Consider the following 24,701-nt stretch of genomic DNA (forward strand, 5'->3'; position numbering starts at 1 on the left):
TAAATCTGCCATCCTGTCTGACACTGCAGTGCCACTCCTAGATGGGCCAGGTGTTTGTGTCGGCCACTTGTGTCGCTTAGCTTAGCCATCCTGCGACCTTGGTGCACCTCTTTTTTTCTTTGCATCATGTGCTGTTTGGGGACTATTTTTTTAAATCTGCCATCCTGTCTGACACTGCAGTGCCACTCCTAGATGGGCCAGGTGTTTGTGTCGGCCACTTGTGTCGCTTAGCTTAGCCATCCAGCGACCTTGGTGCACCTCTTTTATTTCTTTGCATCATGTACTGTTTGGGGACTATTTTTTTAAATCTGCCATTCTGTCTGACACTGCAGTGCCACTCCTAGATGGGTCAGGTGTTTGTGTCGGCACTTGTGTCACTTAGCTTAGCCATCCAGCGACCTTGGTGCACCTCTTTTTTTCTTTGCATCATGTGCTGTTTGGGGACTATTTTTTAAAATCTGCTATCCTGTCTGACACTGCAGTGCCACTCCTAGATGGGCCAGGTGTTTTAGTCGGCCACTTGTGTCGCTTAGCTTAGCCATCCAGCGACCTTGGTGCACCTCTTTTTTTCTTTGCATCATGTGCTGTTTGGGGACTATTTTTTTAAATCTGCCATTCTGTCTGACACTGCAGTGCCACTCCTAGATGGGCCAGGTGTTTGTGTCGGCCACTTGTGTCACTTAGCTTAGCCATCCAGCGACCTTGGTGCACCTCTTTTTTTGTTGCATCATGTGCTGTTTGGGGACTATTTTTTAAATCTGCCATCCTGTCTGACACTGCAGTGCCACTCATAGATGGGCCAGGTGTTTGTGTCGGCCACTTGAGTCGCTTAGTTTAGCCATCCAGCGACCTTGGTGCACCTCTTTTTTTCTTTGCATCATGAGCTGTTTGGGGACGATTTCTTAAATCTGCCATCCTGTCTGACACTGCAGTGCCCCTCCTAGATGGGCCAGGTGTTTGTGTCGACCACTTGTTTCGCTTAGCTTAGTCACACAGCTACCTCATTGCACCTCTTTTTTTCTTTGCATCGTGTGCTGTTTGGGGACTATTTTTTAAATCTGCCATCCTGTCTGACACTGCAGTGCCACTCCTAGATGGGCCAGGTGTTTGTGTCGGCCACTTAAGTCGCTTAGCTTAGCCATCCAGCGACCTTGGTGCACCTCTGTTTTTCTTTGCAGCATGTGCTGTTTGGGGACTATTTTTTTAAATCTGCCATTCTGTCTGATACTGCAGTGCCACTCCTAGATGGGCCAGGTGTTTGTGCCGGCCACTTGTGTCACTTAGCTTAGCCATCCAGCGACCTTGGTGCACCTCTTTTTTTCTTTGCATCATGTGCTGTTTGGGGACTATTTTTTTAATCTGCCATCCTGTCTGACACTGCAGTGCCACTCCTAGATGGGCCAGGTGTTTGTGTCGGCCACTTGTGTTGCTTAGCTTAGTCACACAGCTACCTCATTGCACCTCTTTTTTTCTTTGCATCGTGTGCTGTTTGGGGACTATTTTTTAAATCTGCCATCCTGTCTGACACTGCAGTGCCATTTCTAGATGGGCCAGGTGTTTGTGTCGGCCACTTGTGTCACTTAGCTTAGCCATCCAGCGACCTTGGTGCACCTCTTTTTTTCTTTGCATCATGTGCTGTTTGGGGACTATTTTTTTTAAATCTGCCATCCTGTCTGACACTGCAGTGCCACTCCTAGATGGGCCAGGTGTTTGTGTCGGCCACTTGTGTCGCTTAGCTTAGCCATCCAGCGACCTTGGTGCACCTCTTTTATTTCTTTGCATCATGTACTGTTTGGGGACTATTTTTTTAAATCTGCCATTCTGTCTGACACTGCAGTGCCACTCCTAGATGGGTCAGGTATTTGTGTCGGCACTTGTGTCACTTAGCTTAGCCATCCAGCGACCTTGGTGCACCTCTTTTTTTCTCTGCATCATGTGCTGTTTGGGGACTATTTTTTAAATCTGCCATCCTGTCTGACACTGCAGTGCCACTCCTAGATGGTATACAAATAAATTCAGTGTGGAACCGCACTAGTCTTAGCAATCTATACGTAATATAGAGATGGCATCAAAGATAGAAAAACCAATATATATGCAGTTGAAAAAAAGGAAATTTTAAGCTGCTTGTGATTGGCGGTGCTCCCAGGAATTTTGTAGACTAAACTACAATTGAAAAGGAGAGAAAAGACAAAAAACCCTTGTTTGGGAGCACTCGTTTGTAATGATTAGTATAATGTAAAGTGAAATGAATGATGAAATGAGATAAAACTTAACCTTTAATTGTTTCTTGAATAAAAAGAAAATAAATGTGAAATAATTATGAGACTCGTGTCTGATGTTTAGAGTAAGAACCTTGTTTGACCTTTTTAACAAATGAGGTACAAGGTAATGAAGGAAGGTGAAAATATCAGAAAAAATGTGTTGAATGGATACCATGGATTTCTGATGAAGTGAGGGTAACCAGAAGAGTCACTGTACATGCCTTATGATGAAGGTTTTAATTATAATGTGATATGGTAGCAAAGTTGGGTTAAGGTAAAGAGAGATGGCAAAAAAGAATAATAGGGGGGGGGGGGGGCACTGCACCTGGTATTCTCAGGAGGTTTCCCTTCCTGATACTGACCAGGCCATACCTGCTTAGCTTCCGAGATCGGACAAGATCGGGCGTATTCAGGGTAGTATGGCCGTGGGCCTGTTGTTAGAAATGTGAGAAAAGAAATCGACTCCTATTGTCTGTACTGTACATAAGTCAAAACCATGGATAGTCTGGGAGGGTTTTTCCAGAAGCAGGGATGCATAAAATGTCGGATAGGATTTTTCCTTTTTAAAGGGCCCACTGCACCTGGTATTCTCAGGAGGTTCACCTTCCTAGTACTGACCAGGCCATGCCTGCTTAGCTTCCGAAATTGGACAGGATCGGGCGTATTCAGGGTAGTATGGCCGTGGGCCACTGTAGAGGAAATATATATGAGATGGGGGAATATACACGCTCTGCTTGCTGTACTTCACACTCAACCAAGGCTATGGACAGTCTCAAAATGGTATTTCCAGACAAAAGTGTGTCAGGATAATTCTGAGTGTCTAGGATTTATTAGAGTACAGGATGAATTGGCGGTGTAATGTAGTAGGTAGAGTTTTTGCAAATAATGGGCTCTCGTGGAGATGCTGAGTGAAGATATGTACTGTGTATGTGTGTAGCTCAATCCATAAAAACAAATATTGATAAATGGGGCTCACAACTCAAAAACGGCTTATAAATGACAAACAATTGTTGTAATTGTTAGTCCCCTAAGGGGAAACAGGTAAGTAGTCATATGCTGGCAAAGAGCTCAAGGCTAGCTTACAAACGAAATATATAGCCTTTATAGTGAGAGTGAGAGTGAACGATACCAATTATTGAAGAGCAGAGTTCAGAGCTGACTCAAAAAATGGTTAGGTAACAAGTTGCACTATAGTTACCAATCTCCTGGAGGGAGGTCAGATGAGTGATCATATGCTGATACAGAGCTCAAAGCTGGCTCACAAATGGTACAATAGTATGAGTGAGATTAATTAATACTAGATAATTGAAAATAAATGCAGATAAATAAGAATTGCTACCATAAATAAAGTTATAAAAAAAAAAAAATTCAGGGTAATGTATCACAAATAGTACAAAAACCATAGACGCATAGGCGGGGAATAAGTGCAAATAAAACACAATTCTGAGACAGAGGAGAGTGTGGTGGTATACAGAGGTCTAATATCTGTTACCACTCTCATTAGGTAAGCTGTCAGCTCTTTACAAACTGATGGTGAATATAAGCATAAGTTTAAACCCTGGTGGTCTAATGAGATTCACCTCGGTATTAGTATAACTGACAGCAAGGAGAAAACACGACAGCGCAAAACGGGTATATAGTCAGTATTAGGCAGGGGATAAATTCCCGTAGTGCACTGAAGCTCTAATACTTTTTGTCGTGGTGCGCTTGAAACCCTGGTGGTCTAGTGTTAGTTACCACGGCCGCAAGGTATGCGGCGGATGCTGTACTGGTTTCCTCTGTCCGAAGTCCCGCTGCAGTGACGAGCGCGGCCGCCCGCTTCCGGACTGGGCGTAGCCGCGATGACGTCACTATGGACGTTCTCAACGTACGTTTCACCTATTCGGGCTTGGTCACGAGAGCCTCCCTCTATTGCTCTCAAGTGGCCAGTACTTAAGTGTTAGGACGACCAATAGAAATATCACTTTGATTTGACAGACTGATAATAGAGCCTATCAGATCTCAGGTGGGTTAACCAGTGAGAAGATTGTTAAGACGGGGGAAAGGGGAGGGAAAACATGGATAGATGAAAAGAAAAACAATGTATGGTGATGGAAGAATGTGATGATAGGAAGTGAAAAATAGTGATAATGAAAAATGAAAGAAAAATGGAAATGAATGTGAGAGAAATGAATGTTAATGATAATACATAAATATAAATATGAAAAAAAATAAAAATGAAAATGAAAATAAAATAAAAATAAATATAATTATAAAAATAATAATAGATAATAAATATAAAATATAAATATAGATATAAATAAAAATAAATATAAATATAAAAATAAATATAAATATAAAAATAAATAAATAAATAAATAAAAAAAAATTAAAAATAAATAAATAAATAAATAAAATATTAAATAAAAATAAATAAAAATAAAAATAAAAATAAAAATAATTATAATATGATTATAATGTGAAGGGAGAGTGAAGGTGTGCAAAGAAGGTGGAGGAGGATGAGACTGATAATGGATGGTGAAACGAGGGAGGGGTTTTGACTGGGTGTGACAATTGTAGTGTGGAAAAAGAAGAAAAGGGGGGTGACGTGTGAGAGGAGTGGAGAATGGAAAAAGGAGAGGGATGCTAAGAATATGGGTGTATTGATGGGGAAGTGAGTGAGTGTTATGTAGTATGCTGTGTGGAAGAGGTGAAGTGTAAGCAAGGTGGAATGAAAGAGGGGTTTGGGTAGAGCTGGAGAAGCATAAAGGAGATATGGAAAATGTGGGGAGGTGGAGTGAGGAAGCAAACAAGGGAAGAGGTGAAAGCAGGAGAATAGGTGAAAAATTGATGAACAAGAGTGTGAATATGAAGATGTTGTGATTGACTGAAAAGAAATTGGAGGGGGGTTAGGTGAGGAAAGGAATGAATAAAAGAGAGAAAGAGAGAGAGAGAGAGAGAGAGAGAGAGAGAGAGAGAGAGGGGAGACAAGAGTGGGTTTGTGGTTGTGGAAAGTGATGGGGAGGTGTAGAAAAAGGGGGGGGAGGAAAAGACGGAATGAGAGAAAGAGAGCGAAAGGGAAAAGAAAAAAGAAGAAAGAAAAAGAGAAAAAAAGGGGGGGGGAAGGAAAGCTGGGAAAAGGTGATAATAGAGAAAGGAAGAAAGGACGGGGAATGAGATGGAATGGTGAGGTGGGAAAGGAGCAGGATCATTGGATATTGGGATTATGTGGGTAGAAAGATGCTGTAGTTGATGTATTCATTTAAACCCTTGGGCATAAGGGTGTCCAATTTGAAGATCCATTCAGATTCCTTTTTCTGTAGTGCCATGTTGTAATCTCCTCCTCTTAATCCCATTTTTACATGTTCTAGACCTGAAAAATGTAAATCTTCTATTCGACTGTCATGAAAACGTAAAAAATGTCTGGCGACTGTAGTGAGCTTCTTGAACTGGGCTGAGTCTGATTTGGCATTCCTCACTGTGCTGATATCTTCAAGTGCCCTGACTTTAAACATACAAGATGCCATGCCCACATACCTTAAGTTACAGGTACATGAGATGCAATAGATCACATTCTCTGTCCTACAGTTGAAGAAATCTTGTACTGTGATCTGCTGATTGAATCTGTCAGTGATTGACATAAGGTTGGTAACGTGTGGGCACAATTTACATTTACCGCAGGGATAGCTACCTTTGAGAGGTCTTGGCTTTGAGGGCTGTGAAAAATAACTTCTTACCAGTTTATCTTTTAGGTTTGGTGCCCTCCTCCAGCTCATGTTGATGTTCTGGCCAATATGGTCCGAGATGTCCTCATCCATTTTCAAGATGTGCCAATGGGTTTGCAGGATTTTTCTGGCATCTTTCCAATTCTTACAGAAGTCACCGATAAAACGTAGGGTGTTTTTATCTTCCTTAATTTTTGTAGTAGGGAAGACCAAAGAGTCCCGTTCTACTTTCTGTACTTCAGATTTGGCTTTTTTGATAAGTCTGTTGCTATATCCACGTTCTTTCAATCTTGCAGCCAAATCAATACTTTTAGTTTGAAAGGTGGAGTCTTCGGTGCAATTCCTTTTAAGCCTAAGGAATTCTCCCTTAGGAATGTTTTTAATGGTTGATGGAAAATGGCTGCTGGTTGAATGGAGTAAGCTGTTGGTTGAGGTCTCTTTCCTGAAAATTTCGGTGGCTATTGTGTTGGTCTCATCTCGATATATCCTGAGGTCAAGAAATGGGATGGAGGATTTGCTGCTGGTGTATGTAAATTTCATATTGATCTGATTGGCATTGAGAGAAAGGATATATTGATCCAATTTGTCTTGGGTGCCATCCCAGATCATGAAAATTTTCATGATCTGGGATGGCACCCAAGACAAATTGGATCAATATATCCTTTCTCTCAATGCCAATCAGATCAATATGAAATTTACATACACCAGCAGCAAATCCTCCATCCCATTTCTTGACCTCAGGATATATCGAGATGAGACCAACACAATAGCCACCGAAATTTTCAGGAAAGAGACCTCAACCAACAGCTTACTCCATTCAACCAGCAGCCATTTTCCATCAACCATTAAAAACATTCCTAAGGGAGAATTCCTTAGGCTTAAAAGGAATTGCACCGAAGACTCCACCTTTCAAACTAAAAGTATTGATTTGGCTGCAAGATTGAAAGAACGTGGATATAGCAACAGACTTATCAAAAAAGCCAAATCCGAAGTACAGAAAGTAGAACGGGACTCTTTGGTCTTCCCTACTACAAAAATTAAGGAAGATAAAAACACCCTACGTTTTATCGGTGACTTCTGTAAGAATTGGAAAGATGCCTGAAAAATCCTGCAAACCCATTGGCACATCTTGAAAATGGATGAAGACATCTCGGACCATATTGGCCAGAACATCAACATGAGCTGGAGGAGGGCACCAAACCTAAAAGATAAACTGGTAAGAAGTTATTTTTCACAGCCCTCAAAGCCAAGACCTCTCAAAGGTAGCTATCCCTGCGGTAAATGTAAATTGTGCCCACACGTTACCAACCTTATGTCAATCACTGACAGATTCAATCAGCAGATCACAGTACAAGATTTCTTCAACTGTAGGACAGAGAATGTGATCTATTGCATCTCATGTACCTGTAACTTAAGGTATGTGGGCATGACATCTCGTATGTTTAAAGTCAGGGCACTTGAACATATCAGCACAGTGAGGAATGCCAAATCAGACTCAGCCCAGTTCAAGAAGCTCACTACAGTCGCCAGACATTTTTTACGTTTTCATGACAGTCGAATAGAAGATTTAAATTTTTCAGGTCTAGAACATGTAAAAATGGGATTAAGAGGAGGAGATTACAACATGGCACTACAGAAAAAGGAATCTGAATGGATCTTCAAATTGGACACCCTTATGCCCAAGGGTTTAAATGAATACATCAACTACAGCATCTTTCTACCCACATAATCCCAATATCCAATGATCCTGCTCCTTTCCCACCTCACCATTCCATCTCATTCCCCGCCCCCCCGCCCTTTCTTCCTTTCTCTATTATCACCTTTTCCCAGCTTTCCTTCCCCCCCCCCTTTTTTTCTCTTTTTCTTTCTTCTTTTTTCTTTTCCCTTTCGCTCTCTTTCTCTCATTCCGTCTTTTCCTTCCCCCCCTTTTTTCTACACCTCCCCATCACTTTCCACAACCACAAACCCACTCTTGTCTCCTCCCTCTCTCTCTCTCTCTCTCTCTCTCTCTCTCTCTCTCTATCTCTCTTTTCTTCATTCCTTTCCTCACCTAACCCCCCTCCAATTTCTTTTCAGTCAATCACAACATCTTCATATTCACACTCTTGTTCATCAATTTTTCACCTATTCTCCTGCTTTCACCTCTTCCCTTGTTTGCTTCCTCACTCCACCTCCCCACATTTTCCATATCTCCTTTATGCTTCTCCAGCTCTACCCAAACCCCTCTTTCATTCCACCTTGCTTACACTTCACCTCTTCCACACATCATACTACATAACACTCACTCACTTCCCCATCAATACACCCATATTCTTAGCATCCCTCTCCTTTTTCCATTCTCCTCTCCTCTCACACGTCACCCCCCTTTTCTTCTTTTTCCACACTGCAATTGTCACACCCAGTCAAAACCCCTCCCTCGTTTCACCATCCATTATCAGTCTCATCCTCCTCCACCTTCTTTGCACACCTTCACTCTCCCTTCACATTATAATCATATTATAATTATTTTTATTTTTATATTTATTTTTATTTTTATTTATTTTTATTTTTATTTTTATTTTATTTTTTATTTATTTATTTTTATTTTTATTTATTTTTTTATTATTTTTTTATTTTTATTTTTATTTTTATTTTTATCTATATTTATATTTTATATTTATTATCTATTATTAAGTTTATTTTTATAATTATATTTATTTTTATTTTATTTTCATTTTCATTTTTTTTCATATTCATATTTATGTATTATCATTAACATTCATTTCTCTCACATTCATTTCCATTTTTCTTTCATTTTTCATTATCACTATTTTTCACTTCCTATCATCACATTCTTCCATCACCATACATTGTTTTTCTTTTCATCTATCCATGTTTTCCCTCCCCTTTCCCCCGTCTTAACAATCTTCTCACTGGTTAACCCACCAGAGATCTGATAGGCTCTATTATCAGTCTGTCAAATCAAAGTGATATTTCTATTGGTCGTCCTAACACTTAAGTACTGGCCACTTGAGAGCAATAGAGGGAGGCTCTCGTGACCAAGCCCGAATAGGTGAAACGTACGTTGAGAACGTCCATAGTGACGTCATCGCGGCTACGCCCAGTCCGGAAGCGGGCGGCCGCGCTCGTCACTGCAGCGGGACTTCGGACAGAGGAAACCAGTACAGCATCCGCCGCATACCTTGCGGCCGTGGTAACTAACACTAGACCACCAGGGTTTCAAGCGCACCACGACAAAAAGTATTAGAGCTTCAGTGCACTACGGGAATTTATCCCCTGCCTAATACTGACTATATACCCATTTTGCGCTGTCGTGTTTTCTCCTTGCTGTCAGTTATACTAATACCGAGGTGAATCTCATTAGACCACCAGGGTTTAAACTTATGCTTATATTCACCATCAGTTTGTAAAGAGCTGACAGCTTACCTAATGAGAGTGGTAACAGATATTAGACCTCTGTATACCACTACACTCTCCTCTGTCTCAGAATTGTGTTTTATTTGCACTTATTCCCCGCCTATGCGTCTATGGTTTTTGTACTATTTGTGATACATTACCCTGATTTTTTTTTTTATAACTTTATTTATGGTAGCAATTCTTATTTATCTGCATTTATTTTCAATTATCTAGTATTAATTAATCTCACTCATACTATTGTACCATTTGTGAGCCAGCTTTGAGCTCTGTATCAGCATATGATCACTCATCTGACCTCCCTCCAGGAGATTGGTAACTATAGTGCAACTTGTTACCTAACCATTTTTTGAGTCAGCTCTGAACTCTGCTCTTCAATAATTGGTATCGTTCACTCTCACTCTCACTATAAAGGCTATATATTTCGTTTGTAAGCTAGCCTTGAGCTCTTTGCCAGCATATGACTACTTACCTGTTTCCCCTTAGGGGACTAACAATTACAACAATTGTTTGTCATTTATAAGCCGTTTTTGAGTTGTGAGCCCCATTTATCAATATTTGTTTTTATGGATTGAGCTACACACATACACAGTACATATCTTCACTCAGCATCTCCACGAGAGCCCATTATTTGCAAAAACTCTACCTACTACATTACACCGCCAATTCATCCTGTACTCTAATAAATCCTAGACACTCAGAATTATCCTGACACACTTTTGTCTGGAAATACCATTTTGAGACTGTCCATAGCCTTGGTTGAGTGTGAAGTACAGCAAGCAGAGCGTGTATATTCCCCCATCTCATATATATTTCCTCTACAGTGGCCCACGGCCATACTACCCTGAATACGCCCGATCCTGTCCAATTTCGGAAGCTAAGCAGGCAAGGCCTGGTCAGTACTAGGAAGGTGAACCTCTTGAGAATACCAGGTGCAGTGGGCCCTTTAAAAAGGAAAATCCCATCCGACATTTTATGCATCCCTGCTTCTGGAAAAACCCTCCCAGACTATCCATGGTTTTGACTTATGTACAGTACAGACAATAGGAGTCGATTTCTTTTCTCACATTTCTAACAACAGGCCCACGGCCATACTACCCTGAATACGCCCGATCTTGTCCGATCTCGGAAGCTAAGCAGGTATGGCCTGGTCAGTATCAGGAAGGGAAACCTCCTGAGAATACCAGGTGCAGTGGGCCCCCCCCCCTATTATTCTTTTTTGCCATCTCTCTTTACCTTAACCCAACTTTGCTACCATATCACGTTATAATTAAAACCTTCATCATAAGGCATGTACAGTGACTCTACTGGATACCCTCACTTCATCAGAAATCCATGGTATCCATTCAACACATTTTTTCTGATATTTTCACCTTCCTTCATTACCTTGTACCTCATTTGTTAAAAAGGTCAAACAAGGTTCTTACTCTAAACATCAGACACGAGTCTCATAATTATTTCACATTCATTTTCTTTTTATTCAAGAAACAATTAAAGGTTAAGTTTTATCTCATTTCATCATTCATTTCACTTTACATTATACTAATCATTACAAACGAGTGCTCCCAAACAAGGGTTTTTTGTCTTTTCTCTCCTTTTCAATTCCACTCCTAGATGGGCCAGGTGTTTGTGTCGGCCACTTGTGTCGCTTAGCTTAGCCATCCAGCGACCTTGGTGCGCCTCTTTTTTTCTTTGCATCATGTGCTGTTTGGGGACTATTTTTTAAATCTGCCATCCTGTCTGACTCTGCAGTGCCACTCCTAGATGGGCCAGGTGTTTGTGTCGGCCACTTGTGTCGCTTAGCTTAGCCATCCAGCGACCTTGGTGCACCTCTTTTTTTTCTTTGCATCATGTGCTGTTTGGGGACTATTTTTTTAAATCTGCCATTCTGTCTGACACTGCAGTGCCACTCCTAGATGGGCCAGGTGTTTGTGTCGGCCACTTGTGTCACTTAGCTTAGCCATCCAGCGACCTTGGTGCACCTCTTTTTTTTCTTTGCATCATGTGCTGTTTGGGGACGATTTCTTAAATCTGCCATCCTGTCTGACACTGCAGTGCCACTCCTAGATGGGCCAGGTGTTTGTGTCGGCCACTTGTTTCGCTTAGCTTAGTCACACAGCTACCTCAATGCACCTCTTTTTTTCTTTGCATCGTGTGCTGTTTGGGGACTATTTTTTAAATCTGCCATCCTGTCTGACACTGCAGTGCCACTTCTAGATGGGCCAGGTGTTATTGTCGGCCACTTGTGTCGCTTAGCTTAGCCATCCAGCGACCTTGGTGCACCTCTTTTTTTCTTTGCATCATGTGCTGTTTGGGGACTATTTTTTGAAGTGCCATCCTGTCTGACACTGCAGTGCCACTCCTAGATGGGCCACGTGTTTGTGTCAGCCACTTGTGTCGCTTAGCTTAGCCATCCAGTGACCTTGGTGCACCTCTTTTTTTCTTTGCATTATGTGCTGTTTGGGGACTATTTTTTAAATCTGCCATCCTGTCTGACACTGCAGTGCCACTCCTAGATGGGCCAGGTGTTTGTGTCGGCCACTTGTATCGCTTAGCTTAGTCACACAGCTACCTCATTGCACCTCTTTTTTCTTTGCATCATGTGCTGTTTGGGGACTATTTTTTGAATCTGCCATCCTGTCTGACACTGCAGTGCCACTCCTAGATGGGCCAGGTGTTTGTGTCGGCCACTTGTGTCGCTTAGCTTAGCCATCCAGCAACCTCGGTGCAAATTTTAGGACTAAAAATAATATTGTGAGGTGTTCAGAATAGACTGGAAATGAGTGGAAAGTATGGTTATTGAGGTTAATAACACTATGGGACCGAAATATTTCCGGTGCACATCACTACAAATTACCTCAGCTAATAGGACCCCAGCCCCCCCCCCCCCCCCCCACACACACACACAGGGGTTAAAGTGGGGGGGAACAAGGTGTAACTGAGTTCCACCACCTGTAATGGTAGGGGGAACTAGTTCCACCATCTCAATTGCCCTGCACAGTAATTCCAACAGAAAAGCCCACCCCATTATCTGTGTCAATCGATGATACAGGCGGAACTAGTGTTTCTGATGAGCTGCAGCCACCTACTCCTTCCTCAGGTCCTGGTGCCTCCATGTTCCTCCTCCATGAGTTCCACCACCTCACCAGGACCACTTTAAGCCCTACACACACACACACACACACACACACACACACACACACACACACACACACACACACACGTGTTTTACAATACATATTAAATGAAGATTGGTGGCTAAAAGTAATAACCTGTGATAGTAAGTAATAGTAATGTGAAGTAATAACCAATTGCTACTTTAAAACTAGTGACTATCACACTGGGAACATGCCTCCTTCTGCATAATTCACTTATTACATCACACAGATATATAAAACACTGAAATAGTAATCACTAGTGACGTGCACCGGAAATTTTTCGGGTTTTGTGTTTTGGTTTTGGAATCGGTTCCGCGGCCGTGTTTTGGATTCGGACGCATTTTGGCAAAATCTCTTTGAAAATTATTTGTCAGATTCGGGTGTGTTTTGGATTCGGGTGTTTTTTTTACAAAAAAACATCAAAAACAGCTTAAATCATAGAATTTGGGGGTCATTTTGATCCCATAGTATTATTAACCTCAATAACCATAATTTCCACTCATTTCCAGTTTATTCTGAACACCTCACAATATTATTTTTAGTCCTAAAATTTGCACCGAGGTCGCTGGATGACTAAGCTAAGCGACCCAAGTGGCCGACACAAACACCTGGCCCATCTAGGAGTGGCACTGCAGTGTCAGACAGGATGGCAGATTTACAAAAATAGTCCCCAAACAGCACATGATGCAAAGAAAAAAAGAGGTGCACCAAAGTCGCTGGATGGCTAAACTAAGCGACCCAAGTGGCCGACACAAACACCTGGCCCATCTAGGAGTGGCACTGCAGTGTCAGACAGGATGGCAGATTTAAGAAATAGTCCCCAAACAGCACATGATGCAAAGAAAAAAAGAGGTGCACCAAGGTCGCTGGATGGCTAAACTAAGCGACCCAAGTGGCCGACACAAACACCTGGCCCATCTAGGAGTGGCACTGCAGTGTCAGACAGGATGGCAGATTTAAAAAATAGTCCTCAAACAGCACATGATGCAAAGAAAAAAAGAGGTGCACCAAGGTCGCTGGATGGCTAAGCTAAGTGACACAAGTGGCCGACACAAACACCTGGCCCATCATGGAGTGGCACTGCAGTGTCAGACAGGATGGCAGATTTAAAAAATAGTCCCCAAACAGCACATGATGCAAAGAAAAAAAGAGGTGCAATGAGGTAGCTGTGTGACTAAGCTAAGCGACCCAAGTGGCCGACACAAACACCTGGCCCATCTAGGAGTGGCACCGCAGTGTCAGAGATGATGGCACATTTTAAAAATAGTCCCCAAACAGCACATGATGCAAAGATAAATTAAAGAAAAAAGAGGTGCAAGATGGAATTGTCCTTAGGCCCTCCTACTCAGCCTTATGTTGTATAAACAGGACATGCACACTTTAACAAACCCATAATTTCAGCGACAGGGTCTGCCACACAACTGTGACTGAAATGACTGGTTGGTTTGGTTTGACAAGGTGACCGGCTGCACTAAACACTCTTTCGGAGTACACACTGGAGGGGGGGGGAAACTTAGGTAAAATAAAGCCAGTTTATGCAAGGGCCTCCAAATTGCCTCTTTTTCCTGCCAGTATACATACGGACTGTCTGACGTGCCTACTTGGATGCGGTCACTCATATAATCCTCCACCATTCTTTCAATGGTGACAGAATCATATGCAGTGACAGTAGATGACATGTCAGTAATCGTTGGCAGGTCCTTCAGTCCGGACCAGATGTCAGCACTCGCTCCAGACTGCCCTGCATCACCGCCAGCGGGTGGGCTCGGAATTCTTAGCCTTTTCCTCGCTGCCCCAGTTGCAGGAGAATGTTAAGGAGGTGTTGTTGACGGGTTACATTCCGCTTGACTTGACAAGAGTCTCACCAGCAGGTCTGCCGGAAAGAGAGATACAACGTAGGCTTTAAACCTAGGATCGAGCACGGTCAAAATGTAGTGCTCTGATTTCAACAGATTGACCACCCGTGAATCCTGGTTAAGTCCCACATGCCTAGCTGAATCGCTCCGTTTTTGCTCCTCCTTCAATCTCTCCAGCTACTTCTGCAAAAGCCTGATGAGGGGAATGACCTGACTCAGGCTGGCAGTGTCTGAACTGACTTCACGTGTGGCAAGTTCAAAGGATTGCAGAACCTTGCACAACGTTGAAATCATTCTCCACTGCGCTTGAGTCAGGTGCATTCCCCGGCCTTTGCCTATATCGTAGGCAGATGTATAGGCTTGAATGGCCTTTTGTTGCTCCTCCATCCTCTGAAGCATATAGAGGGTTGAATTCCATCTCGTTACGACCTCTTGCAGCAGATGATGGTGGGGCAGGTTCAGGAGTGTTTGCTGGTGCTCCAGTCTTCGGCACGCGGTGGCTGAATGCCGAAAGTGGCCCGCAATTCTTCGGGCCACCGACAGCATCTCTTGCACGACCCTGTCGTTTTTTAAATAAATTCTGCACCATCAAATTCAATGTATGTACAAAACATGGGACGTGCTAAAATTTGCCCACATGTAATGCATGCACAATATTGGTGGCGTTGTCCAATGTCACAAATCCCCAGGAGAGTCCAATTGGGGTAAGCCATTCTGCGATGATCTTCCTCAGTTTCCGTAAGAGGTTGTCAGCTGTGTGCATCTTATGGAAAGCGGTGATACAAAGCGTAGCCTGCCTAGGAACGAGTTGGCGTTTGCGAGATGCTGCTACTGGTGCCGCCGCTGCTGTTCTTGCTGCGGGAGGCAATACATCTACCCAGTGGGCTGTCACAGTCATATAGTCCTGAGTCTGCCCTGCTCCACTTGTCCACATGTCCGTGGTTAAGTGGACATTGGGTGCAACTGCATTTTTTAGGACACTGGTGACTCTTTTTCTGAGGTCTGTGTACATTCTCGGTATCGCCTGCCTAGAGAAATGGAACCTAGATGGTATATGGTACCGGGGACACACTAACTCAATAAATCGTCTAATTCCCTGTGAATTAACGGTGGATACCGGACACACGTTTAACACCACCCAGGCTGCCAAGGCCTGAGTTATCTGCTTTGCAGCAGGATGACTGCTGTGATATTTCATCTTCCTCGCAAAGGACTGTTGGACGGTCAATTGCTTACTGGAAGTAGTACAAGTGGTCTTCCGACTTCCCCTCTGGGATGACGATCGACTCCCAGCAGCAACAACAGCAGTGCCAGCAGCAGTAGGCATTACACTCAAGGATGCATTGGAGAAATCCCAGGCAGGAGAGGACTCGTCAGACTTGCCAGTGACATGGCCTGTAGGACTATTGGCTTTCCTGTCTAAGGAGGAAATTGACACTGAGGGAGTTGGTGGTGTGGTTTGCAGGAGCTTGGTTACAAGAGGAAGGGATTTAGTTGTCAGTGGACTGCTTCCGCTGTCACCCAAAGTTTTTGAACTTGTCACTGACTTCTGATGAATGCGCTCCAGGTGACGTATAAGGGAGGATGTTCCTAGGTGGTTAACGTCCTTACCCCTACTTATTACAGCTTGACAAAGGCAACACACGGCTTGACACCTGTTGTCCGCATTTCTGTTAAAATAATTCCACACCGAAGAGGTGATTTTTTTTTTGTAATTTGACCAGGCATGTCAATGGCCATATTCGTCCCACGGACAACAGGTGTCTCCCCGGGTGCCTGACTTAAACAAACCACCTCACCATCAGAATCCTCCTTGTCAATTTCCTCCTCAGCGCCAGCAACACCGATATCCTCATCCTGGTGTACTTCAACAGTGACATCTTCAATTTGACTATCAGGAACTGGACTGCGGGTGCTCCTTCCAGCACTTGCAGGGGGCGTGCAAATGGTGGAAGGCGCCACCTCTTCCCATCCAGTGTTGGGAAGGCCAGGTATTGCAACCGACACAATTGGACTCTGCTTGGGGATTTGTGATTTAGAAGAACACACAGTTCTTTGCTGTGCTTTTGCCAGCTTAAGTCTTTTCATTTTTCTAGCGAGAGGATGAGTCCTTCAATCCTCATGTGAATCTGAACCACTAGCCATGAACATAGGCCAGGGCCTCAGCCGTTCCTTGCCACTCCGTGTCGTAAATGGCATATTGGCAAGTTTACGCTTCTCCTCAGACGCTTTTAATTTTGATTTTTGGGTCATTTTACTTAACTTTTGTTTATTGGATTTTACATGCTCGCTACTATGACATTGGGCATCGGCCTTGGCAGATGACTTTGATGGCATTTCATCATCTCGGCCATGACTGCTGGCAGCAGCTTCAGCACGAGGTGGAAGTGGATCTTGATCTTTCCCTATTTTACCCTCCACATTTTTGTTCTCCATTTTTTAATGTGTGGAATTATATGCCAGTAATATATCAATAGCAATGGCCTACTGTACCTTACTGCTATATAAATACTGGTGGTCAGCAAAATTCTGCACTTTCCTCCTACTATATACTGCGCACAACTAAAATGCAGCCTAGGTATGGATGGATAGTATACTTGACGACACAGAGGTAGAGCAATGGACTACTGTACTGTACTGCTATATATATACTGGTGCTCAGCAAAATTCTGCACTGTCTTCCTACTATATACTGCGCACAACTAAAATGCAGCACAGGTGTGGATGGATAGTATACTTGACGACACAGAGGTAGAGCAGTGGACTACTGTACCATACTGCTATATATATACTGGTGGTCAGCAAAATTCTGCACTGTTCTCCTACTATATACTGTGCACAACTAAAATGCAGCACAGGTATGGATGGACATTATACTTGACTTCACAGAGGTAGAGCAGTGGACTACTGTTCCGTACTGCTATATATATACTGGTGGTCAGCAAAATTCTGCACTGTCCTCCTACAATACAGCACAGATATGGAGCATTTTCAGGCAGAGAACGAAGATATTTGCAGCACACTGAGCACAGATATTTGCAGCACACTGAGCACAGATATTTGCAGCACACTGAAAACAGAAACTGAGAGAACCCCGCCACATCCTCCCGCTATCATCTCCAAAGCACGAGTGAAAATGGCGGCGACGCGCGGCTCCTCATATAGAATACGAATCTCGCGAGAATACGACAGCGGGATGATGACGTTCGGGCGCGCTCGGGTTAACCGAGCAAGGCAGGAAGATCCGAGGCTGCCTCGGAACCGTGTAAAATAGGTGAAGTTTCGGGGGTTCGGATCCCGAGGAACCGAACCCGCTCATCTCTAGTAATCACACATTATCTTTAGTATTCTGCAACATAAATATACATTCTTTATTAAATGGTGTTTACATGCACCTAATTTATATTAGTCACATATGGAATACACATCAGCCACAAATTAAATTTGAATGAGAAAAACTTTGAGGGTAATTTATTAAAGGAATTTCTGCAGTATTGCATGCATGTTAGTTACAACTACATTTGTATTGCATGCATGGAATTTAATGTCAATATCACTTTGTCTGCCAAATTTCTCTGTAATTGAACCACCGCTATCTGTATGTTTTCAAAAGTCGCTGCCATCATTACCAGTGTTCACTTGCACATGCCATATTCTTGGTGCAACAGATACAGCTAAATACAAAGACATCTTTGTGTAAGCCTCAGGTCTTTCCTCCCTAAATGTGGCCTATGTGTTAACTACTTGCCTTAGCCTCTCACTACTAACACTTTACAATAGCCTCTTCACTCAACTTCTCCTTTTAGCCTCTCACTCTACCCTTTCACTCCACCCAACTACTCTCTTTAGCCTCACACTTCACCCAACTTCTCAATATAGCCCCTCACTCACTCTACTCTAATTCTTCCTTTTTTCTCTCACTCCACCCAACTTCCTTTTCTCAACTCTGACTCTACCTAAGTCCTGCATATAGCCTCTCACTCATTCTACCCAAAAACTGCCTCTGTTCTCTCTTTAAACCAATCACCTTGTCCTAGCCTCTCACTTAATCTAATTAGTCTCTATAGCCTCATAGTCTACCCAACTCCTCCTTGTAGCCTCACACCACCAAACTAATGTGTCTAGATTTTCACTCTACCCAACTGCACCTTAACCTATTACTCCATCAAGTTCCTCACTGAAGATGCTCACTCCACCCAACTACACCCTCTAACTTCTCACTCCACCCTTTCCTCCTGGTAGACTCTTACTCCACCCAATCCTCTTGATAACCTCTCACTCTACCCAACTCATTCCTCTAGTCTCTCTACCACTACCAAAATTATCCAGGTAGCTTTTTATTCTACCTGGTACCTCCTTCTAGCCTCTCACTTTACCCAACTCCCAAATCTAGCCTCTTACTTTACCAACTCCTACCTCTAACAATCTACCAATCTTTCTTTCACCTATTATTTTGTATTTGACTATCCTTTTTTATTAAGATAATATGTATATTTTTGCCTAATTCGTACTGCCCATTGCCTTCTTGACAAGTATGCTGACCCTGATTTTGGTTGCCTTTCGCTCCTGTTATTAAACAACTGGGGCTTGTCTTTAGGGCATTGAGTCATGTGAGTCCTGTTAAACATTCTGTGTCAGTGGCCAACATGAGTTTAACCAGGAATCTCTACAAAACATAAATGGGTTTTGCCATCAAAATTTCAGATTTTACTGAGGAATTCAGGGAAACCGTGTGTGTCAGTGAATCCAAGGTCATGTTTACTGGAAGCACAAACACAATCAAAAGGCAGGCTGATCAGCAATGATGGTCAGACAAGAACAATTTACCCAAATGCCCTCACTGTTTGTGAGATACTTACATTTATTCAAGATGCATCAGGCTATATACATTTAAATGGGAGCAGTACTGTATAAAGGTATTATTGGCAGCTGCCTAATTAGACAAGTCAGCAAAACCATCTAATCAGTGTTAAATATCACAATTATCAATCACATAAAAAATATCCAGTCTGCTACGCCAATATAATACGGTCAAGAGGAGTGAACTAGAGAGATAGCAGCATTTCCCACACCATTGGTAAAAAGTGGAGTTTCTGTTAGAGATGTAGACACCGGTGGTCATTCCGAGTTGATCGCTAGCTGCATTAGTTTGCTGTGCAGCGGTGAGGCTAAAAATCGTCACTTCTGAGCAAGCGTATGCGGCGCAATGCGCGCGCGCGACATACTATTACAACAAACAATGTAGTTTCACAGAGGGTCTAGCGAAGCTTTTCAGTCGCACTGCTGGCCGCAGAGTGATTGACATGAAGTGGGTGTTTCTGGGTGTCAACTGACCGTTTTCAGGGAGTGTTCGAAAAAACTCAGGCGTGCAAGGAAAAACGCAGGCGTGGCAGGGCGAACGCAGGGTGTGTTTGTGATGTCAAAACAGGAACTGAACAGTTTGAAGTGATTGCAAGCGCTGAGTAGGTTTTGAGCTACTCTGAAACTGCACAAAAAAAAATATGCCGCTGCTCTGCAATCCTTTCGTTCGCACTTCTGTTAAGCTAAAATACACTCCCAGTGGGAGGCGGCATTTGCATGGCTGCTAAAAACTACTAGCGAGCAAACAACTCGGAATGACCCCCACAGTCTCTTGTTTTGTTTTTTATTCTAATGTCATCGGAATGTTTTGGTTTTGCAAAACCACCCTCAAGTGTTTTGGTTCAGAATTTGAAGTTAAAATCCAAATCTTGGGTCTTGGATTTCTTTAAAATAGATAAAAGCAGCTATATTTTTTCAATCCAAAATGCAAAATCTGTTCGTATTATCTGACTTCTGAACTGCGGGAAGATCCAAACCGGAACATGGTTCAGATCGGATATTTCAGGAGATCTGAACCGGGTTTGTTCGGTTCGGATCCACAAAATGTAAGTGGGTTTGGATTTCTAGAGAACCAAACTACACATCTCTAGTTTCTATATGTTCCATATGGTTTTAATCTTTAAATTATATACTTGTAAAAATGAAACTCTGTTCCAATATTGTCTATTTTCTGACAAAATACAAAATTTACTTTGATTGAATAACTACAAGAAAATAAAACGTGTAAAAAAAATAACATATGTGGTAAAGGTGAAGGAAATGTCATAATCCAGATGCTGCAGTAACTTCTAAAAGAGGAACATTAGATTATCAATTAGTTATAGTAATGAATGTTTTATTTATACAGTAACAAACTCTGACTATTGTGTGCAATACAGGAGAGAGTAACGCGACAGCGTCTCAAGAGCTATCTCTGATTAGGATGTTGCCTGAATTGTCAGAAGATATTAGCATGTGAATACAGCCTCTTTTAATTAGTTGTCAGCTTTTCTGGGGTCTAGAGATACTTCTTGAATAATCATCCGTTCTGTGTAAGTTTGTATTACAGTAGTTCATGTTACTGAAAAAAATAAAAATAAATAAGATTGTGGTATAGGGTGCTTTAATATTACTTTATCCAGGTAACCTCAAAGATGTCCTGCACTTACTGTAGGTGATATTCAATGCTGCCCAGAGGTTAACAGCTTATGGCCCTCATTCCGAGTTGATCGCTCGCAAGGCGATTTTAGCAGAGTTACACACGCTAAGCCGCCGCCTACTGGGAGTGAATCTTAGCTTCTTAAAATTGCGACCGATGTATTCGCAATATTGCGATTACAAACTACTTAGCAGTTTCAGAGTAGCTTCAGACTTACTCGGCATCTGCGATCAGTTCAGTGCTTGTCGTTCCTGGTTTGACGTCATAAACACACCCAGCGTTCGCCCAGACACTCCTCCGTTTCTCCGGCCACTCCTGCGTTTTTTCCGGAAACGGTAGCGTTTTTAACCACACGCCCCTGAAACGCCGTGTTTCCGCCCAGTAACACCCATTTCCTGTCAATCACATTACGATCGCCGGAGCGAAGAAAAAGCCGTGAGTAAAAATACTATCTTCATTGTTAAATTACTTGGCGCAGTCGCAGTGCGAATATTGCGCATGCGTACTAAGCGGAATTTTACTGCGATGCGATGAAATATACCGAGCGAACGACTCGGAATGAGGGCCTATAAGTGCTTTAAAGAGGGGATTTAATTTTCAGGAGCACTCACAGCCCATCACAATCTGTCCTCTAAATGCTGCTTTCTCTTCAAAGCACTACACTCTATATTTGTCAAAACATTAAACAATGATGACGTGTTAACCAACTTTGCTGTAAGACCGCTGCCTGGAAATAGGACCAACTGTAAAACTGCAGGAAGACCTTACCACTCTTGTGATAGGCAGTCACTGTTACATTCCAGACAGTACCAGAAGGAGGTGGCCAGAGGGTTCCGGTATGAATGGTCGACCATGTTATGGTCGACAGTCATTAGGTCGACCACTATTGGTCGACATTGACATGGTCGACATGGACACATGGTCGACACATGAAAATGGTCGACACATGAAAGGTCGACATGAGTTTTTAACTTTTTTTGGTGTCGTTTTTTGCGTAAAGTGACTGGGAACCCCAATTAGTGCACCGCGTCCCCTCGCATGGCTCGCTTCGCTCGCCATGCTTCGGGCATGGTGCCTTCGCTCCGCTACCGCTTCGCTCGGCACACTTTACCGTTCCAATCTTAGTCCATGTGGATCGTAAAGTATGGAAAAGTTCCCCAAAAGAAAAAAAAGTTAAAAAACTCATGTCGACCTTTTCATATGTCGACCTTTCATGTGTCAAACATTTTCATGTGTCGACCATGTGTCCATGTCGACCATGTCAATGTCGACCAATAGTGGTCGACCTAATGACTGTCGACCATAACATGGTCGACCATGTGAACGGATACCAGCCAGAGACAGATCTGTGAATGACACAAGAACCTTCCAACTTTCTCCTACTGTATATCTGAAAATACTTACAGTAGCAAACTGCCACATATCATACATGGTTATTAGAGCCAAATTAATTACCAGAATTATTAATGCCAATGGCACATGATGTGCAGTGGTTACACAAATATGATGTGCATGTGCAGATGCGGGGCTGCAATGTCTCTCGCAGTGCCCCAAACGTCGCAGCATGAGACAGGGTGGTGACAGGCAGCGGTACAGAAAACACAGTGGGCCCTGTTTTCTGGGCACGCTGAAGCCAGTGGCTACATCTTTGGATACAGATTCACTGGCTTCAGCGGGGTGAATTCGCCAATGTTCATGCAGATAGTCTAATGCTGAGTCCTTGGATGCAGCAGCAGGTCAGAGAAGCCAGCAGGAGGCATCTATTTAAGCAAGACACCTCCTGCGATATTCAGGGATGTGCGGTGAGATAAACTGCTGAGGAGGCACTGGCTAGTACCAGAGCCAGATTTACACACAATATATGAGCACACGGGTCCATGTGGGCATTATACACAGGTGCAGCAGTATATGCATGTGGACATTAGTGGTCATTCCGAGTTGTTCGCTAGCTGTTTTCCTTTGCAGCGCAGCGTTTAGGCAAAAAAGCGGCACTTCTGCGCATGTGTATGCGGCGCAATGCACACGCGCTACGTACTTTCACAACAGCCGAAGTAGTTTCACACAAGGTGTAGCGACGCTTTTCAGTCGCACTGGTTGCCGCAGAGTGATTGACATGAAGTGGACGTTTCTGGGAGGTAACTGACCGTTTTCTGAGAGTGTGTGGAAAAACGCAGGCGGGTCAGATACAAATGCAGGCGTGCCTGGGGAAACGCAGGCGTGGCTGGGCGAACGCAGGGCGTGTTCGTGACGTCAAAGCAGGAACTAAATAGTCTGAACTGATCGCAAGCGCTGAGTAGGTCTGGAGCTGTTCAGAAACGACACAATCTTTTTTTGAAGCAGCGCTGCAATTCTTTCGTTTGCACTTCTGCTAAGATACACTCCCAGAGGGAGGCGGTATAGCGTTTGCATGGCTGCTAAAAGCAGCTAGCGAGCGAACAACTCGGAATGAGGGCCATTATACAAAAGTGCAGCAGTATATTCATGTGGCATTATACACAGGTGCAGCAGTATATACATGGGGACATTATACACAGGTGCAGCAGTATATACATGTGGGCATTATACACAGGTGCAGCAGTATATACATGTGGGCATTATACACAGGTGCAGCAGTATACACATGTGGCATTATACACAGGTGCGGCAGTATATACATGTGGCATTATACACAGGTGGGCATTATTCACAGGTGCAGCAGTGGGTGTGGATCATTAGATCGACAGTGTCTAGGTCGACAATGTTTAGGTCGACCACTATAGGTCGACAGGGTCAGAAGGTCGACATGTTCTAGGTCGACAGGTCAAAATGTCGACATGAGTTTTTTTATGTTTTTTTGGTGTCGTTTTCTTCGTAGAGTGACCGGGAACCCCAATTCATGCACCGTGTCCCATCGCATGGCTCGCTTCGCTCGCCATGCTTCAGGCAGATTACCGTTCCAATCATAGTCCACTTGTCGACCTAGAACATGTCGACCTTCTGACCCTGTCGACCTATAGTGGTTGACCTAAACATTGTCGACCTAGACACTGTCGATCTTCAGACCGGATCCCCCAGCAGTATATACATGTGGGAATTATACACAGGTGCAGCAGTGTATACATGTGGGCATTATACAAATGTGCAGCAGTATATACATGTGGGAATTATACACAGGTGCAGCAGTGTATACATGTGGGCATTATACAAATGTGCAGCAGTATATACATGTGGTAATTATACACAGGTGCAGCAGTGTATACATGTGGGCATTATACACAGGTGCAGCAGTTTATACATGTCGGCATTATACACAGGTGCAGCAGTATATACATGTGGGAATTATACACAGGTGCAGCAGTGTATACATGTGGGCATTATACACAGGTGCAGCTGTATATACATGTGGCCATTATACACAGGTGCAGCTGTATATACATTTGGGAATTATACACAGGTGCAGCAGTGTATACATGTGGACATTATACAAAGGTGCAGCAGTATACACATGTGGGCGGTATACACAGATGCAGCAGTATACACATGTTGGTATTATACAGGTGCAGCAGTATACACATGTGGGCATTATACACAGGTGCAGCAGTATACACATGTGGGCATTATACACAGGTGCAGCAGTAAATACATGTGGTTATTATACACAGGTGCAGCAGTATATACATGTGGCATTATATACAGGTGCAGCAGTATATACTGATAATGTCAATATTACCTTTCAACACAAAGCTATACCTTTAAACACACCTTTACTATGGAGCTGCTGCGGTCGCTAGCTCGCGCTACGTACTTCGTACGCTATTTGCGCACAGAGT

The 24,701-nt window shown here is 43.1% G+C and overlaps 4 pseudogenes; 2 read left to right on the plus strand and 2 right to left on the minus strand.

Moving 5' to 3' along the window:
* Positions 1 to 2,574: 2,574 nt before the first annotated feature.
* On the minus strand, positions 2,575 to 2,692 carry LOC134930558 (5S ribosomal RNA; annotated as a pseudogene).
* Positions 2,693 to 2,830: 138 nt separating this feature from the next.
* On the minus strand, positions 2,831 to 2,948 carry LOC134930203 (5S ribosomal RNA; annotated as a pseudogene).
* Positions 2,949 to 10,205: 7,257 nt separating this feature from the next.
* Positions 10,206 to 10,323, plus strand: LOC134929995 (5S ribosomal RNA; annotated as a pseudogene).
* A 137-nt stretch (positions 10,324 to 10,460) lies between these two features.
* Positions 10,461 to 10,578, plus strand: LOC134929757 (5S ribosomal RNA; annotated as a pseudogene).
* The last annotated feature ends 14,123 nt before the right edge of the window (positions 10,579 to 24,701 follow it).

Source organism: Pseudophryne corroboree, chromosome 5 (genome assembly GCF_028390025.1).
Source record: "Pseudophryne corroboree isolate aPseCor3 chromosome 5, aPseCor3.hap2, whole genome shotgun sequence".
Classification (NCBI taxonomy): domain Eukaryota; kingdom Metazoa; phylum Chordata; class Amphibia; order Anura; family Myobatrachidae; genus Pseudophryne; species Pseudophryne corroboree.